General features: G+C 50.1%; 1 long non-coding RNA gene across 1 annotated transcript in view; it reads right to left on the reverse strand.

Annotated features, from left to right (window-relative positions):
* Positions 1–13495, reverse strand: part of LOC112830441 (uncharacterized) — a 49949-nt gene extending 36454 nt beyond the window's left edge. Inside the window, exon 1 of the long non-coding RNA XR_012375884.1 lies at positions 13275–13495. This is a non-coding gene — a long non-coding RNA (uncharacterized lncRNA). The remainder of the gene's footprint in view (positions 1–13274) is intronic.
* Between the last annotated feature and the right edge of the window lie 4784 nt (positions 13496–18279).

Here is an 18279-nt window from a genome sequence, read left to right on the forward strand (position 1 = left end):
CCAGTACATCAGCTTGATTACCCCCAGTGTCAGGGACCTCTCTGCCCACAAGGCGATCCTTCCCATCTCGGCTGTCTTTCTGTAAACTCTCTTTCTTATGTTGGAAACTCTCTTTCATAAGTGGGCCCATTTTCCCATGCCCACAGTGACCTGTTAAATGAAGGGACTTCTTTGGTGTCTTCAGCTAGCCAATTAAAAGGTCAGAAAAGGGTCAGGTGGCTGAAGAGAAGGCCCTCCACACCTCCCAGATGTCGATGAGGGTGTTTTAATAAGGATACAATTTATGATGAAGCATGTAGAGCCCCCTCCCTACCTGAAAATGGTGACAGTGGCTTTCTTCACGTCGGCTCATAAAACGGAACAGGTCCCCCTTTTAGGTTTTTCTGCAGACTGTGCTTCTTTTGGGAAAAGGACCCTTCCCAATAAATAAATAACAACAAATCACAAATACAATAAGGCCAGAGTCCTTCCCGTCCTGGAGTTACACACAATTTACCGGGACTGAAATGCACCACTTCCAGCTTCCGACAAGGGGCAGGATGGGGGTTAGGGGAGCAAGCCCAGGGGGCCTCCATGTCGGCTGAATCCCAAATACGTGCCTCGAAGTGAAGGGTTTATTTCTATTCTCCCAGAGAAGAGAATCAACAGAGAAATAATGATAGTGGGCAGTGAAGGGAACGAAATGAATAAATAAGCCCTCTATGAGCTGCATGCAAACGTTTATTTTACATGAAAGACGGCTAATGGCATTCAATAGGATAGAGGAAATCAAAAAGTCATAGCCAGCAGCCACTCTTTTAAAACAGATTTTGAACACAACCCCCCCCACCCCGCAAGGGCTGTTTCCACCCAATTTTCCAATAAATCACACACTGACTTTTTGAAGACACAGATATTTAATTCGTGCCTTAGAAGCACAGGGCCATGACGAAAGGCTGCTACCCAGGCAGCCCACCCTCTTTTTGCAGTCCCTTAAACTACCCGGCTATAAAATGATGCGTTAATTGGGTAATTAAACATCAGCCAGGCTGCAGGGGGAGGCGCTGATGGCTGACCTTTGGGGCCGAGATCAAGGTTTACGGGTTAAAGGACCTGTGCATTGGGAGCCCACGGCTTCCTCTTTTCTTTCAGGTAGTTAGATTATAATTAATTATTTAAATGGAGGGATCAGGGAGGTTTAAATACCAGGGTGAGAAGCCAGAGTACCTAAGAGGGTTAATTACCTCCTCCCTGGACTCGGGAGGCTCCAGCGAGCATCCGAGAGGGCAGGCGGCAAAGGAAAAGGGTGACCCTGGGGCGGGTCCTGTGGGCAGCTCCCAGGCACGGGAAGGGCCAAGATCCTATGCCCAAGTGGGGGCGTTCTAACCCCCGCCCCACATACACACACTCTTCATTTATCTGCTCGTTCAACAATAGTTTGCAGCCCTTGTGGGTTCTGGACAGTGTGATGGGGATCAAAACCTCACGGGCTCACAGCTGGTCCAGCAGGAGGGGGAAATGTCATCACAGCTCCCTCCAGCCTCCCCGGTGGAGAGAGCCAGGAACAGAACACCCCACTTCTCCGTATTTCCCAGATCTTAAAATGTGCATCTAAGGGGAAGCAGCTAGTGTCTCCTCTCCCCAGGGAAGGACTCAGTAGGGAAATAAGGGCATTGTCCCGGGAGGTAACGTGCACGGTTCTCATCGAGGGGCACCGCCCCAGCTGGGGAAGCGAGGGCTTCCTAATGGAGTGAGGAAGTGGGACCTGGAGCACAGGAGGCAGCAGGCCCGGTGCACCGGGGGGTCAAGGGTGTTCCCGACAGCGGGAGTAAGAGGGAGGAGACCAGGTATTGGAGTGAAAGTCGGCGGGGTGGGGGGGATGCAGAGCACAGTGACGGACCCCATCCCCGGGATTTGCCTCACACTATGAGGAGGGCCCTGGAGGGCTTTATAGGAGTGTACGTAGTGGGTAGGATGGCTGAGTAAGTAACCGGGTCAGCTTTATGAGGTCTCAGCAGTCAAAGCCAAATCCAAGCAGAGGCCCAGGCCCAGCTAGGAGGAAGGATGCAGAGGGTCCAGGCCCCACTCACCCACCATGCCCCCTGCATTTGAAACAGCCACCTTTTTCCCTCCATGGCCCCTCATGCCTGCAGTGTCTGCAGATGGGGCTGGGTGGGGGGGGGGCAGGCATGGAATGGTTTGGAGCTTCTCTGGTGGAGCCCCTATGAGGAGGGGACCACTGTCCCTGGGGCTCCTCATAGCAGCAGAAGAGCAGGGTCTCCTGGGGCAAGCCTGTCAGGAAGTCTGGGAGCTGCTCCTGGCTGCTGGAAAGGCCACCTCTTGCTCCCTCTTTAGAGCCGAATGATGTTCCCATAGGAGCCCAGACCCGGGCTTCACATGGCACCTATGACACACTCACTTCCATGCCCTTCTCCTCCCATACAGTGAGCCCCTCGAGGGTCTTCGTCCCCTTGTACCCTCAGCCCTCAACACAAGACCCTCAGTGGGGTTGGGAGGGGTGACGTGAGTAGCTTCTCCCTAATTGCCAGCCCTGTCCCCAGCCTGCCACCCCTAGTCGTGGCTTCTTTGGGGTGGGAAGTGAAGGCTTTCTCCCCATCAGTTGCAGGCCCGGGCCTTAGAAAACTGGCTTCCTGGGCACATCTGAGCCGGGACACGATGAACCAGCCTATTAGGGCACCCAGGGAGGCTGGGAGGCCACTGAACCTTTCCCGGTGGGCACAGCCACATTGTGACAAAGCAGCATCCACCCATCAACAGGAAACTGTGCTCAGGCTCTGCAGGCAGCTGGAAATTCTACTCTGAGTCTGCACCAGAATAAAAGAGACAATGGAGAGGGTTTTCTTCTCCCCAACCTTGTGGGGTACAACGCTTGCCCTGAGATATAAATAAGGCACAGGCATGAGGCTTAGTAAATCCACAAACCGTAACACCTCTGAGATGCCCATTGTGCCCCAGCTGACTCAGGCAAGTCTGCACGTCCCTGCACCCCCCGAACAATAGCTCAAGTGGTCATCAGATGGCCAGAAACCAAAGCCACTGTCATTAAAATCCAAGAGGTGCCATTAATTAAAGTACCCCTCACCCATTATGGAGAGAGAGCTGCTATTTCCATTTGAAGCCTGCTAGTTAAGGTGCCTCCTTAGTGCAGTAGGCAGCGCGTCAGTCTCATAATTTGAAGCCTGCTAGTTGGAAAACTGCTTCCATTAAAACAAAAACTCACTCTGAGATACATTTAACATGCAAGTGCTTTGGGGTTTGAGGCCGGCTGCTCGTCCTGCTGAAGCACACATACCCGATTTCCAAAGCCCACGGTTTCCAGCCCCTGTCAGCCCACAGGCCTACAGGGAAATGAGCACATCCTCCGGAATTAAACTCTGCTTGTCATCACGGCATTGCCAAAGCCGGCAAAGACTTGCCAGAGGCTGGGAAACGGATAGGTGCCTCTGAATCCATGATTCAGAAATCACATCCATTCATTAAAGAAATCATTAAAGAAGAACAAAGGTTCATTCATGGCACATGGGGTTCAGGCACCCACAATGGGGCCGAACACCACAACAGGCATGAGAATAGTAATCGACCCAACACAGTGCCTGCCCATGGCTTACAGGGAATCCAGAGGTAGGGACAGAAATTAAAGCAATGACCACACAATGGCACCATGCTCCTAGTGCCTACAATGCAGGACCCCGACCGCCTTTGAGACGCCAGGGCACAGAGATCCCCATGCAGAGCCCTCGGAGATCAGCAGGCACCAAACATAGTCTCTGGAACTGTCCACATGCTGACAGCCTTTGGATGGAGTAAGCTGTTCCAAAACTCATTGCAATCTAATCAGTTAAACTCAAGCACTATAACCCAGTACAGAGAGAAATGTGAGCTTTGCTGTAAAGCTGGGGACATTTTAGGATCAGAAAACCCATCTCCAGCCCCTGTCTGTGCCGGTAATACTTGAACTCGCTCAGCCGTGGGCTCTTCCCCGATGGTCTGCTGTGGGGGGCTCTAATTCTGAAAGCACTCAGGTCCCCAGAGCCACAGGAAGTATAGACTAGAGTCTTCTAACTCACCTCGGGGCTAAAAGCTCCCGTGACCAGATGAAGGCTGCAGAACCCATGAACAGCGGTGGGGAAAACCTCTTCTCTCGGTGTGCATCTGCCATGACATTGACCCATTCCACCATGTGAGTGGGAGTCAGTGACTTTGAACCTGAATCCCCAGGTTTGCAGAATGAGGGGTAAATGGAAGGAAGGAAGGAAGGAAGGAAGGAAGGAAGGAAGGAAGGAAAGGAGGGAGGGAGGGAGAGAGGAAGGAAGGAAGGAAGAAAAGGAGGGAGGGAGAGAAGGAGGGAGGGAGGGAGGGAGGAAGGAAGGAAACGAAACTGAGGACGAGGTCCAAGTCCATTTTGTTCAGAGACTAATTCTCTGAATGACACATAGTAGGCACTCAGTAAATACCTTGTAGAGGAGAAATAGATGAACTCAATAGATATGACCAAGGTTAATCTAAAACCTGCTGTAAAATTCCTGTTCAGGGTAGTATAAACTGCAAAATCACTGAATCACCAGTATTATTCCATGAGAACAAACGGTGGCTCATGAAAGCCATGCAGGTGATAAAGGAACTTCGGAAGCAAAAGCTGCTAGCGTTGGGTTCAGAAGCATCTGCGTCCTTAATTACGCTGCCTGATTTATACTCTATTAAATCTGGATATAAGTAACCCATTTCTCTGAAAGCATTTAAACCTCTTATATTCCACCAAACACAGTGCTTTTATTTGAAATAAATGTATCCAGCTCTTTGGGGAACATATGGTATATTTCTCTCTTATTAATAATTCAGTTCAAATGAGCAAAAATTAGTTGGTGCAGTTACGGCTGATTTTGTCCTGAAAAGATCCGCATTAATTTTAGACGTTTTGTAAATTGGGCTATTAAATAAAAGCATTATATGTGAATTACCCTTTAAATTTTAAGCAACTTGGTAGTTTAATGGTATTTTCTAGTCAGATTCATTTTCAATCTTTAAAAAATTATAGTCATTATGGTAAGACAAATTTTTGAAACTTGCTCCTTCTATCCAATTACATATTGTACTAATAAGTAAACTAGAAAACTTTTTATGTTCTCATTTCGGGGCTCAGTCCTGCTTTGCTCCGTCTTTTGATGGCATCGGTCTTCCAAGACGTTCCCTAGAGGGCGGCCGGCCTTGACCGAGAAGCCCCTGGTCGGGGGCCGGACGCGGAGAGCTGAGAATCCACTGGGCTGCTGGGTTATCAGGGCGCTTGGGAGTTCATCTTTACGATCGCTAGCTCTCGGCTGATGGGGCCCCTCTCTGGACAGTGATCGTTCTTCACAATAGCACAGTGCGCCGGCTCCGCAGAAAAAGCCAGCAAGGCCCTGACCAGGCAGGTTTGCCAGAAAGACCACAGGGCTCCTAAACGGCCAGGGAGACGTGAGTTACAGGAAATGAGCGCACAGCTCACCAGCTCTGCAGCCCTGCCTGGCAGAGAGACACCCCCCCCCCAAGGCCAGCCCCATTCCGTGGTCCCCCCGCCCCACCCCCAGCTGCCAAGGAGAGGCTGAGCAGGTGTGTGGCAGGCCAGGCTCTGAGGTTTCTCCCCTGGTTCGGTCCTGGTCAGAGAGCCTGGGAGAAGCGGCTCTGGGGGTGGTCTATCTCTGCTCCAGAACTGGCCAGACGTGTGATTTTGGACAAGCTCGGCTCTGGGACACAGTTGGGAAGAATGATGTAGATGGTGCTCGGGAAGTGCCCGGTGCAGTGACTGGCACGTGACAGGTGCTGGGGGGCTGCTAGCCCCTTCCTTCCCCCACCTCCAGACGAGGCACTTAGCAGGGTCCTGGTGTCAGGTTTCCCCTTTGCCTAATCTGGCTGACCATCCAAGCACAGTGCCTGTTTGGGACAGCTGGCCTTGGCCTCCGGAGAACACGCTGTGCTCGCACTGACTCCCACTCCCACCCTGACCCCCCGCAGTTCCTCAGGGCAAGAACTCCAAGATGAGAATCCTTTCTCATCCCGTGCCGCAATCCCTGTTTGCTTCCTGCATTCGGTTCCGTATGTTTCCAGGTGGCCGGCCGGATGCTACAAGAGGCAGGAATGCTGTCCCGATTCTGGAGAGCCAGAGCGAATAGGGAGCCCAGGTGTGGTCACACACAAGCACCCAGCCCAGCCTTCACCAGTTGCTTCTCCATCCTGTGGGGTGGATCTGCTCTCGCTGACTGATCCCAGGCACCCTCTGAGACCAGAGCAATCAAAGAGGCAGCTTCAGAGCAGGCGCCCAGGGTTAAGGAGGACCCACTGCTGGGAAGGAGAAAGTCACAAGGCCAAGGAGGGCAGCACAGGAAGGGCTCTCATTGTACAGATGGGGAAAGTGAGGCTCTAGGAGAAGAAAAGACCTTTCCAAGGTCACACAGGGGAGACTGGAAACCACTCCACGGTGAGCATTTATGCGACAAATCACCGAGCCCCCTTAGGTCTGGTTGTCTCTGCTGGTTTCCCGTCATGTGCCAGCCACTGAGACAGCCACAGAGCAGTGGATAGAAACACAGGTTCTTAGGTTAGCTGTCCTGGATTCAAATTTGAATCCCGATAGTTCCCAGTGTGTGGCTTTGGCAGATCATTCAATCTCCCTGTAGCTCAGGCCCATCTGTAAAATGGGAAGAATACTACTTCATAGATGGAAGGAGTTAATATATACAACGTGCTCAGAAACTTTCCAGCCGAAGTGTTTTTAGGAAAAAAAAATCAGTGTGAGCCACACATTGGGGTCTGAGCAGCAGGTCCACATCCTCTGTTCCTAAATCACATCTGCAGGATCATTTCTGAGGAGAGGCTCGCTGTCCCACATCACCCAACCAGGCACCAGGCCACTCTCTGGCCGCCCACGATTTGGTGGCTTTGAGAACATGGCCTGATGTGCCTAATATCATGCCCACTATAGGAGAGCTGCCTTGGTATCCAAGATGGCTTCACCATCAGGAATTTCCAGCTGGAAATGCCATTCCAAAGGGCTTGAGGTGGAAATCCATGTCCAAGCAAGAAATGATAATAAGCCCAGATCACTTAGTGATCTGATGTGTCACTTTAACACTTATGAAGCTCTTCATCACATGCACTGCTATTTATCTCCTCATCAGCCTGGTGTTATTCTTCCCAGCCATTATTATGTCCAGTTAACAGCTGAGCTTAATCTACCTCCCTGAGGTCTCATGGTAAGTAAATGGAGAGATCAGCGTTCAAATGCAGGCTTGAGCCCATTCCTGATGATGGCACTGTACTATGTAAATGGGCAAATGTTTCCTTGACTGTGATCCTCAAAACAGAGCAAGAAGGCTGTGGGGGTTCATTTTATGCATCAACTTGGGAGGGCCACAGTGCCCAGATATCTGGTCAAACATTATTCTACATGTTCCTGTAAGTGTGTTTGGATGGGATTACATTGGTGGACTCTAAGTAAACAGATTGCTCTTCATGTGGCGGGTGGGCCTCATCCAATCAGTTGAAGGCCTGAATCAAACCAAAGACTAACCTCTCCCTTGCAAGAGGTAATTCCTTCAGCAGATGGCCTTCAGGCTTGAACTACAGCATCGGCTCTTTCCACAGTTGGAAGGCGCACGGCATGGGCCTGGGTACAGCGCAGCCTTGTAAGTTGATGAGCCATGTGACCTTGGACGTGACTCTTCTGGGCTCCCATCGCTTTTTACACCAAGTGGAGGCAGTAGTATCTCCAATATCCCATTAGATATAGGATCAAATGGGAAAATGCATGCCAAGCACCTGGCCCACTGCCTGCACATTAATCACTGACAGTTGTTTTATCATTATCATCAAGAAAAAATGAGCTAAACAAGTGAATTTGGAGATTGTTCCTGAAGCTTCAGAGCCAAAATTCTGCAAGAGGATGGCCGTATCAGGAGAGATGAAAAAGATTTGGCCTCTAGCGGAGAGGAGGGTGGTGTAAGAGGGCCCGCGTGTGCTGAGGTGGCTGCCTGAAAGGAGGGGAAGCAGGGTCTCTCTGGACTGTGATGGTGCAGGGACAACAGAGCACTTGAGGAAATTAAAAGGAAAAAAATCTAAAAAGCATGCAAGGAAATATGTATGTACACGCCAGGTCATTGGTCTGTGGAACCCCTGATCGCAAGTCATGATTCAGGTGGATCAGGTGCATGGAGAGTGACAGCACAGTTTGGTTCTGCCACTCCTCTTGGCATCTAGTGGCCCAGGCAGTTTATAGAAGATCTACCCAAATGCAGACACATGGGCAGCTCTGTACACAGTTATAGGCAGTCACAAACTCAAGCAGCATCACCATCCACCACTTCTATCAGAGGAAGACCCTTAGGAGGTGACATGCCAACTGCCTGGCATCAGAAAGAAAAGGACTCTCAATGCCTAAGGCAGAAGGCAGAAGTTAGCCTGGATCCAGGATGTCCACCCTGTGGGTACAGCGTGAAAAGGGTATCATGGATATTTCTGTAATGTAACTGGTGGTGATGATGACAAGGTATGAACAATATGGCAATAACATTTAGCATCACCACCCTGTCCTCCAAGCTCAGAGTAGAGGGAGACAAATGGCTACGAAAACTAGAGTAGTCCAAAGCCCCAGCTACTTGGGACAGAGCCATCTGACAAGAGAAGACCACATCTCCCGTGGGTAGCAAGGGAACTGGGCAGAAGGCCCTTCAAGGATCTACAGCTGCTTGAGCTGAACTTCCGACACTAATTGGACTTCTACTCCAAAGGCGGACTTCTACTCCAAAGGCGGACTTCTACTCCAAAGCCGGGACAGTATTCCAGACAGAGAAAGTGACATGAACAAAGCACAGAGGTGGGAACAGGCTTAGTCCCTCCAGTGGATAGTAAGGAATGAAGATTTGTTGATGACAGGGAAGCAACGGGCACAGGAGGGAAGATGAGCACTGAGGCCATAGGTAGGTAGGGCTGAGACTAAGGTCGCCAACACTGCGTCACACACTGGGATGAGTTTCAGTTGCATGGACATCCTTGGCACCCTTATTAAAAAGCAGAAAAGAAGTCTATCCCCTGAGCTTATTCCATGGTCTTTGAGACCTTCCCAGCTTCACGGAAGCATGTCCCATCAGCAAGACCATCAGTAGAAAATTCTCCCAACACAATGGAGAATGATGTGTCAAGTAGTCACGTGTGGAGAGGTTAGGAAGGAGTCCACGAAAGGGGGTGGTGACAGGGAGAGCCACGTGATCTCCAGCCAGCTGTCTTTGTACATCATGGATAAATTTGTGAAAGACTAAATATTGGCTAAGTCTACGACCGAGAAAGCAATGGCCAAAAACACACACCATGCCTCGGCGAGTCTTCATATTTAAGTAAAAATTTCCTTCTTGAAATCAAAAGCTTATCCGCTGACCCTGGTTCTGAACATAAATGCAATCTTAGTGGACCATCTACAAATTTGTAAAATCAAAATGCTTCCCCATTTACTAGTCATCATATTTAAGGCCAAAGCCTGACTCAAAGTGCCATGGGGATTAAAGGCAAAATGGAAGCACTGTTCATTCATCTGTGGATCATGCAGATATCAGCTTGACCACTGGCAGTAATATATATGAGATCCACAAAGAATGAACTTGGGGATTAGAGGAAATCAATAGATCTATTGTTTATACCAGTGTGCTTGATACAGCTTGTATTAGGATGAGTAGGGTTAGCTGCTAAAATAAACAAACCCCAATACCTCAGTGGTCTAACCCAATAGGCTTTTCTCTCTTGTTCAGGTAAAATTTCTTTCTAGTTCTAGTGTTTGGAGGCAGGAGGAAGAATCTTCTGAGTCTTCTCCATTTATCCAACAGATGGGGAGAGAGAGCAAGGGTCACACGTTAAGAGTTTTTCATGGGCCAGATCTACAAGAGATGTATGAACACGATCTTCCGGCCAGAACTCAGTCATACATCTCCATCTAACAGCACAAAAGACAGGGAGACGTGGTCCAGCAGTGTGCCCAAGAATAAGATGAGAGCACGGATGTTGGTGAGCATGAGCAGTCTTTGCCAGATAGCTTCATACCCCTCAAATCAAACTTTTAAAAATACATTTATAAAAGAGCAATAAATATTTTGTAAAAGCTTTTGTTTTCATTCCTGTTCCAACGCAAAATTATTTCTTTTCCAAGCTGGTTGAGACGTGTTTCCCCCACTCTCCAAAGTCACTCATCCATGACCATGTGCCCCTGGAGACTTAACATAGGCTATAAATCAACAAATTCTGCTATAAAACCTTGTGCAGAGAAAATGCTCATGTGCAGTGAGAGAACGTGCCGACAAATGGGGTCAGCCTGTTTCCAAGACATGTCCCACTCTGCGTTCATGGTCCTCAGCAACCCTAGAAATGCAGGAATATGCCCAACTTCCCCCCTATCTTTACGTAATTGTCCTAAGCTGGATAGAATCTACCAACTCTCGGACTGTAATGGCTTTACTTCAGTCAAATTAGCTGTTGGTCAAAGAAATCAATTCTTTTGCCGTCTGCTTAGCGAGAGCCAGAGCCGCTGCCTGGCCGGGTCAGGAGTGTTAATATGCACACTGGACCAAAGCTGTGACCCAAGCCACCGCTGCTACTCGCTGGGCAAACAGATGATGCAGACAACCATCCCTCTGACCTGGCCATTTCTCACACAGCAGGAGTGACCCCATCATTCTCCACTGTGGCTTCTTAGGGTCTACTTAGATGAAGACACATTACCATGTTCTAGCCATGTGACAGCTGAGAGAGGGAGGGCGAAGCCTGCGTGATTATGGCTAATCATTGTCTGCCTGTCCCTAGGTAGTTGATACTTATCAATGAATTGCACCAAATGTGGTGTAAAATCCCAGATAATTAACTGTGAACTGGGTATAACTTCTCTGGGCCATTTCATTCATATTTTAGAGGGAAGGCACGGGTAAACAATTTAAACTGCCATGTTTACACCACCACCGAATTTGGTAAGTGAGCATTTCTTTGTCTCTCGCAGAAGGTAAATTTGAAAGAGACACGCAATTCACATCCCGCAAAAAGCAAGGCTCAAACCAACAGGGCAGGGGAAAATTTATTTTTTTTCCCCTTTTCTCCTTAGCCAAAGTTATTATCACAACTGCCGGGGAATTTGTGAGATTGGGAGATAAGGATCTTAATGATTCTTTGGAGACCCGTCAATCACCGCAAACTGCTACCAGAATCGAAATTACATCTGCATTTGAATTAGCAACATTACTCGCCAATTTAGATCAGAGTGAACATTTTTCCATTGAAGATGGAATTAAATTAGAAAGTGAGTGAGTCTTTAATTTCCACATTATAAATCACCGAAAATAATTCAACTCCTGTACCTTAAGGCCAATTACATTATCCTAAGCGACATTTTATCTCCCAACCTTCGAAGTGATTTGGTGTTGGGAGCCTTCACACAAATCAGTCTTGCTCTCGCAGCAAGAAATATATCTGCCCACCGAGTCACACACATAAAACACCAGGAACCGTTTTAATGCCGAAGCTTATTTTATATGAAATTTGATTGTCTGTTTGATAGTGTATTTTGTGTTCTAATGAACTGATGCATTAGCCAGATACGGGTTCTGAATTATGTCAGGTTCAACAATGAGATTTTAAAATGACTGACTTGTTCCAGGTTGGGGCATCTTCGTCCCTTTCACCATCTCCTCCCCCTTTGGCCCTACAAAAGACAAAGGTATTGTGGATATTTGCAGGTCTGAACATTCTCCCTCTCAGCCCTTGGTGCTCACCTGGGTTACTGTCTGATGTCTACAAGCCCATCTCTCCCCAGACTGTGAGTTCCCCTTGTACTAATGCCCGAATCCATCCCGCAAAGTGACTGGTTCAGAGTAGATGTTCATTAAGTATTTGGTGCAAAAAGGATTGAATGGATGCATGACATCTGGTCCTTTGCACCTGGCACCGATCAAATGGCCACCATAGAGACTAAACAAACAGATAAACAGGCCACCCGCCCACCCCACCACCACCTTCCCCAGCACCACCGCCAGGGACAACCAGAAAGCCAGGGAGGGGCCCCTTTCACTAGCAGGGTTGAATTTCCTTGAGTTAACCAGCCTAAACAAAGATCAAGGAGTCTCCCTAATAAGCCACAAGCCTTGACCATCACCTGAGAAAGCACACTTGACCCAGAAAACTTCTGAGCCCCTGATGCAGCGACGGAGCAAGGGAAGGAAAGGAAAAGCAAGGAGTTAGGAGGCAGGGCAAGTGTTGTAAATATTTGGACCTTCTGACAAGTATTCTGTTCTTAAGATGCAGAGCGGTGGTGGGGATGTCCACTCACTCGACCTGGCCAGGTGGACGAGGCCTCAGTTGGCTCTGGCCCACGGTACAGGCCTGGGGAGTCACTGCGAGCCTCGGACCTCACTTCCCCAGGTCTAGAGTGAGAGGTTAAGCCACTAGATCTGATGGATAGAGAGCTTCCCGCCAGTCAGGCTCTGGGATTATTTAAATAATCCTCGGTTCTCCCCATCACCACAGAGCAGATTCTGACTCGGCCCTCTCTGACCGTCTGTGTGGCCTGGGCAACTGCCCCTCTGGACCTCGGCCTTCCCATCCACAAAATGGGGGGCCCGAATGTGGACTTGAATTTCTGGGAGTAGGGTTTGAGGAAGAATTAATTAAACAAGAACCCAGAAGGCCCCAAGTGAGCTCAGGCTGGCCCCACCCGGAAACAAGACAGAGAACAAAGCCCTCTCTCTGGCTCTGGGGCTCAGGGCACTCACACTTGGTACAACAGCAACAATGGAAAGCTGCTCCCCATATGAGGGAAGGAAGTCCCGCTGTGTAGCCCGGCCTCCCAGAGGCTGCTCCCTCCACCTGCCCGGCAGCCCTAAACCCCTAGGCCTGGCCCCGTGATACCCCCACTCATTTTCTCTGCCCCGGCAGAACCAGACACCAGGTCCTCGGGCCACGGCATGAGGGTGTCTGGCATCAGACCAAGTCACAGGTGGGGCGTGATGCACGTCAGCCTGCAAGCCCAGGCCCCCAGGGTGGCATCTGGGACGGGGAGCCTTCTTTCCCATTCGCTCGCGTCCCACATGGAGTAGGTGGTCACCAGCAAAGGGACACGTGTCCAGGATGAGTGTTGTCAGAGTCAGAAAAAAAAATCAACCCTTTGTCCAGGGCACCTGTCTCACGGGGATTTAGGGGTCTTGCAGATGTACCCAGGTGAGGAAGAAGAGCTGAGGGTGGTTGCTCTGGGCTCCCCCATCACCCAGCACACATACCTCTCAACCTCATGAGCTTTGCTTCTTTAGTCTCTGTACTCGGGTTCTTGGTAAACTCTCCTTTGAAGTCAGGGTTCTGCTGCTCAAATAAAGCATTTTGTTCAAGTGTGCAATTGACCGGCTGGGTCCAACTTGGTCAAATATGACAGGGAAATGGGGCCAGCCCAAGGAAACCCTGCAAGTTCATGACAGAGCTTGGACCAGGAGCCAGGAGCCAGACTCCCTCCTCACACCTATTCAAAGATGACCCAACGACAGCCACCCCCTCTGGATTGTCACCTCATATGACTGGGTACACTGTCTACACTGTCTTTATGGGTAAGCTCACAACAGCTCTATGAGGTAGTAGCTATCTCATGATACCCATTTTACAGATGGAAAAGTTGAATGTTAAGTAACTTTCCCAAGGTCTCCCAGCCAGTGAGTGCCAGAGGTGGGATTTGAGTGAGGGCAGTGGCGCTCCAGAGTCCACACCTATAGCAGCCGAGTTGCCCTTACAGCCCCTACCCTCACAAGGCCGGCAGCCTGGCCCTTGCCCTCCCCTTACTGGGGCTTTTTTAGTTTCCATGAAGTCGAACAGGCTGAGGCTCTAGAATCTTCTGGATTTGGAGCCTGAGGTATATTTGGCAAGGGTTTGGTTTTTTAAAAAGATTTCATTTATCTATTCGGCAGAGAGAGAACACAAGCAGGGGGAGCGGCAGAGGGAGAGGGAGAAGCAGGCTTCCCACCGCGCAGGGAGCCCGACCTGGGGCTCAATCCCAGGACCCTGGGATCATGACCTGAACCCTTCTTGGTCTCCCTTACTGTAACCCGATGAAAAATTCCTACGTGCACACACACGCACACACATGCACAATTCCACGGGAGCATCTTTATGAGAAGATTCTGACATGTTCTCTGCCCTAGAAAAAGACAAAACTTAGCGTGACAAGATTCACATGTGTCAGACCTGAAACACCCGGGAAGGAGACATGGTGGCCAAACTGCCCCCTCGGACACTTGTCAAGGGAGGGAATAGTGGAGTCCCGGGGTTGCAGGAATGCGGGGAAATGCGGAAAGTGGGAGCAGGGGGTCCTGAGCCTCAGTTTTGCAGTCATCGGTAGAATGAGCACAAGAACAGTATTTACTGAAAAGATCAGACGAGGTGACGTTCAGAAACACTTCCCCACCCAGCACGTGGTCTCCCCCAGAGCTCTGTCTCTCCCACTCTCTCTCCTCTCTCTCTGTCTCTCTGTCTCTGCTTCCTGACCCAGTCCTCAGAAGTCTGAGTGACAGAGCAGCAAAATGACTGACCTCCCACCAAGCAGGCCTTTCCAGGACCGCCTCCCCTCGGCCCAGGCCTCTCAGCCCCCGGCAGCCCCCTTCCAGCAGGGACCGGCCCAGGACATGAGCCTCCCTGTGCCCTTGGAGCTCAGGGTATCCCTGCTGCCCCTGACCCTGACTCGGCACCCCGGCCCTGCTCCGGCCTCCGCGCTGCCCACGCTTCTGCTCCCCCAGACGACTTGCAAACCTCTCTGGTTTCCCAGACGTGGTGATCCCGCCGAGGGACGGAACCGTGTGCACACACCCTCCCCAAGGAAATCCCAGCGGGGCTCCTCCTTCACAATGCCAGGGTCCAGCCAGGCTCAGGGCTGCAAGAGGCAGGCAGCTCCAGGGAAAAGGAGTGTGGCAGCAGGTGTGCAAGAAAGCAGGGAATGCTGGTTCCATTTATTTCAGTAACGGCCACCAAAGATGCTGTGCTTTGGACTCTGGTGGCAAAGCTGAGCCCAACAGGGAGGAGAAAGCTCTTCACCCTCCCCAGGCACTGACAGGACAGCCTCGCTGGCCACCAGCCCAGAGCCTGGCCCTGCTCCCAGTCCTCTGCCTACATATCAGATTGAACCTCACACAGGCTCCTGTGATCGGGATCATGCCCATTTTACAGATGGGGACACTGAGGCTCAGAAAGACTACGTGGCTCGCCAAGATCATTTAGCAAATAAGTGGCAAGGCCAACACTCAAAGCCAGGACAGACTGTTTACAGTGGCCATCCTCCCAAAAGTCACAAGGCTGGACGAGCCCCCGCTGCCTCTCCAAGTGGCCCCCAGCCCGCCCTTCGCTCACTGGTCAGCTGAGCCCTCGATGCAAATAACCAGACTCCCAATGCCCAGCAAACGGGGAGGGCCAGTGAAATCTGGAATCGGCTGCTGTGACAACCACAGCTGGCTTCACAAGGGGGAGGGGCCACAGGGACATGGTGGGCCATGGAATGACCTGGGTCAGCTGGTGACCCAGGTCCAGGGCAAGCAACACCTCCCTCTTCTCATCCTTCCGAGGCAGTCTGCAGTGCTCCCCTGGCCAGGAAGGTGGTGCTTGTCCCTTAGGCCCACCTCCCCAAGCAAACAGCAGGGAGGACCCCGGGCTGGCCTGAGGGGAAGCCTATGAGGCCCTGAGCGCTTCTGTAAGCCAATGGTGCCCATGTTCAGGGACGTCACAGCCCAAATCCCCTTGGGCTGGAAGTTAGCAAACCGACTCAGAAAGGAAGGTGCACTCTGGAGCCGGGGAGGCTGCTCCCACGGTCCGGCCCTCCTCCCCTGGGTCTGGTGAAGGACCCCAGGGTGAGTGTGGTGGCTGGCCATCCCCAAACGAAAGAAGGGCAGAAATCCTGCACGAGTTACGGTGTCTGTGCTCCCAAAAAGGTACTTTGCTTCTCTTTTTTCTGCCTCTTTTTTTCTTAATTATTTTATTTATTTATTTGAGAGAGAGAATATGAGAGAGAGCACAAGATGGGGTAGGGTCCGAGCGAGAAGCAGACACCCAGCTGAGCAGGGAGCCCGATACGGGGCTCGATCCCAGGACTCCAGGATCATGACCCGAGCCGAAGGCAGTCACTTAACCAACTGAGCCACCCAGGCGCCCCTTCTTTCTGCCTCTTGATGGAGGCCAGATTTCAAGCAACATGCGACATCCACTGACATGTAAGCTCCAGGAGGACAGGAACTTGCCCAGCGTCTCTGTTGCAGCTCTAGAGCCTGAGACTGTGCCTGACGCACTGTGGGTTCTCAGGAATGGCGTGAATGGCGTGAATGGACGAGCAGACGCCCAGAGCCGAACTGGAGAGTCACTAAGATTCGTTTTTTGAAAATTAACTGTGGGAATTTTGAGGAAACAGCACATGGGCCACCTGTCTTTTCTCCTTCATCTCTCTTCCCACCTGGGAGAGAGGACCTGAACGAAAAAGTAGAGAAAAGACTAGCCTTCAAAGTCTCCTTGAATGCCTACAGCATCAATCCAAAAAAGAAGCAGGTTTCTGAAACTTAAGAAAAGGCTGAAACCCTCCCTAAAGAATCTTTTGACAACAGAAAACACCATCTGAGGATGTGGGTGCCTGGCTCATCGAAGGCCCTTGATGGGGCAGCGCTGATCGGCTGACCAAGGAAAGAAGCAGATCGCCAGCTTGAAGGCCAATGTGATTTTCCCTTTGACCAAATTTTGCCACCGGCTCTTCCTTAGGATTCAGAATGGCATTAATATATGGCCAATGTGATCTCATTTTGCCTTTTTATTTCCCCCCTCCGTGGCCCCTTTGCTTCAAGAGACACATGGGAAATATCAACCTGAGCCTTGTCCTGCCAAGGCAGACAGGTGTTGGTACACCCGTGCCAGGCTGCCCCACCATCTGGGCTCACCCTGAGGCCCTCGTGCCAGGTGGCTCACTGGTTCCAGGCTCTAGGTCCTCCATGGGATGCACTCCTCCTTGTCCAGAAGCTTCACCGCCACGGCCAAGACCCAGCCCCAGACAATGCTGGGGCCTGTCACACAGGGAACCATCACTACTCCTGGGGACACGTTCCCCTCCCCCAACCTCATTCTTGATCCCGGACATTAAATATTTATGAGTTCTTTTTTAAAAAGCCACAAACCTCAAATAATGCAAGTTGTCTACCAGGCAGGGAGATTTCAAGACGATAAACATTATTTAGAAACACCATTATACGCTTCATATTGTGATGTGATTGGGCACCATATTAAAACCCGCCAAGGCTATTATACCTAATTTTTGTTTCAATTCAGGCAATATTGCCACTGCTTAATATGATTTCTATTTACTTTTTTCTATTGTTAGTATTTTATTGGGGTTGTGTCTGCTTTATCAAGCAGATCTCCTCTGAAAGGGAGGTCAGACTATGCTCAGACCTTGGGATTTTCTGTCCTCTCTCTTTTAAAGGGGTTTCCATTATATTCTGCTTGGTCTGAATTCACTCAAAAACCCTCAACGCTAGTACAAACTCTTTTTCTTTACTCTTGTCCAATTACAATATTTCTACCAGCACAGAGCCTGACAGCTTGATATTTAAGAGCTATATAAACTCTCATCATCTGGTTTTATGTTCCCGTTTTTCTATGGTACCGTTGGATTTGGGTGAATGCTACATAAAATGTGTGCATTGAAGGGTTTCAAATCAGGTTATCTCCTCCATCTATAAAAATTGAATTTTAAAGGTTATTTTAATTATAGGTTTAAACCCATGCACTATTAATGACAGGGGCAGCCTCCTCCACCAAAGCATTCACTCGCCTTCTCCCCAGGGTCGCGGCCAAGCTGGGCTATCCTGTTATTTCCTGAACGAAATGTAATTTTGCAAAACAGGATATTATTTTTTAAAGCATTGTGCACTTTGCATAACTCTCTCTTCCTGGACCGGCCCAGGGAGGTGGTGGTATAGGGGGATTCAGGACTCTGCCCGCCGAACAAGGCCCGCCTTTACATGACCCATAGGAATCTTTCCTTATCCCAAGTGTGAAGGAAGAGATTAGATCAATTTCCCAGCTCCTTTAAGCTACATCTAACCCATCCGACTGCCTGCAAATCAGACAAGGATGTCACACTGCTCAATAATTTGGAGGAAAAAAATTATGAATCAAGTAAGTAAAATCCAAATTTCAAACCCTATTTCTTCAGGTTGCAATCTAAACTCCTTTAGTTTAAGGGGGGGGGGGGGGAACCATTCTTATGTGGGCTCC

Source organism: Callorhinus ursinus, unplaced genomic scaffold, assembly GCF_003265705.2.
Source record: "Callorhinus ursinus isolate GAN/ISIS: 27379988/994484 unplaced genomic scaffold, GSC_fseal_2.0 scaffold58, whole genome shotgun sequence".
NCBI classification, from domain to species: Eukaryota; Metazoa; Chordata; class Mammalia; order Carnivora; family Otariidae; genus Callorhinus; species Callorhinus ursinus.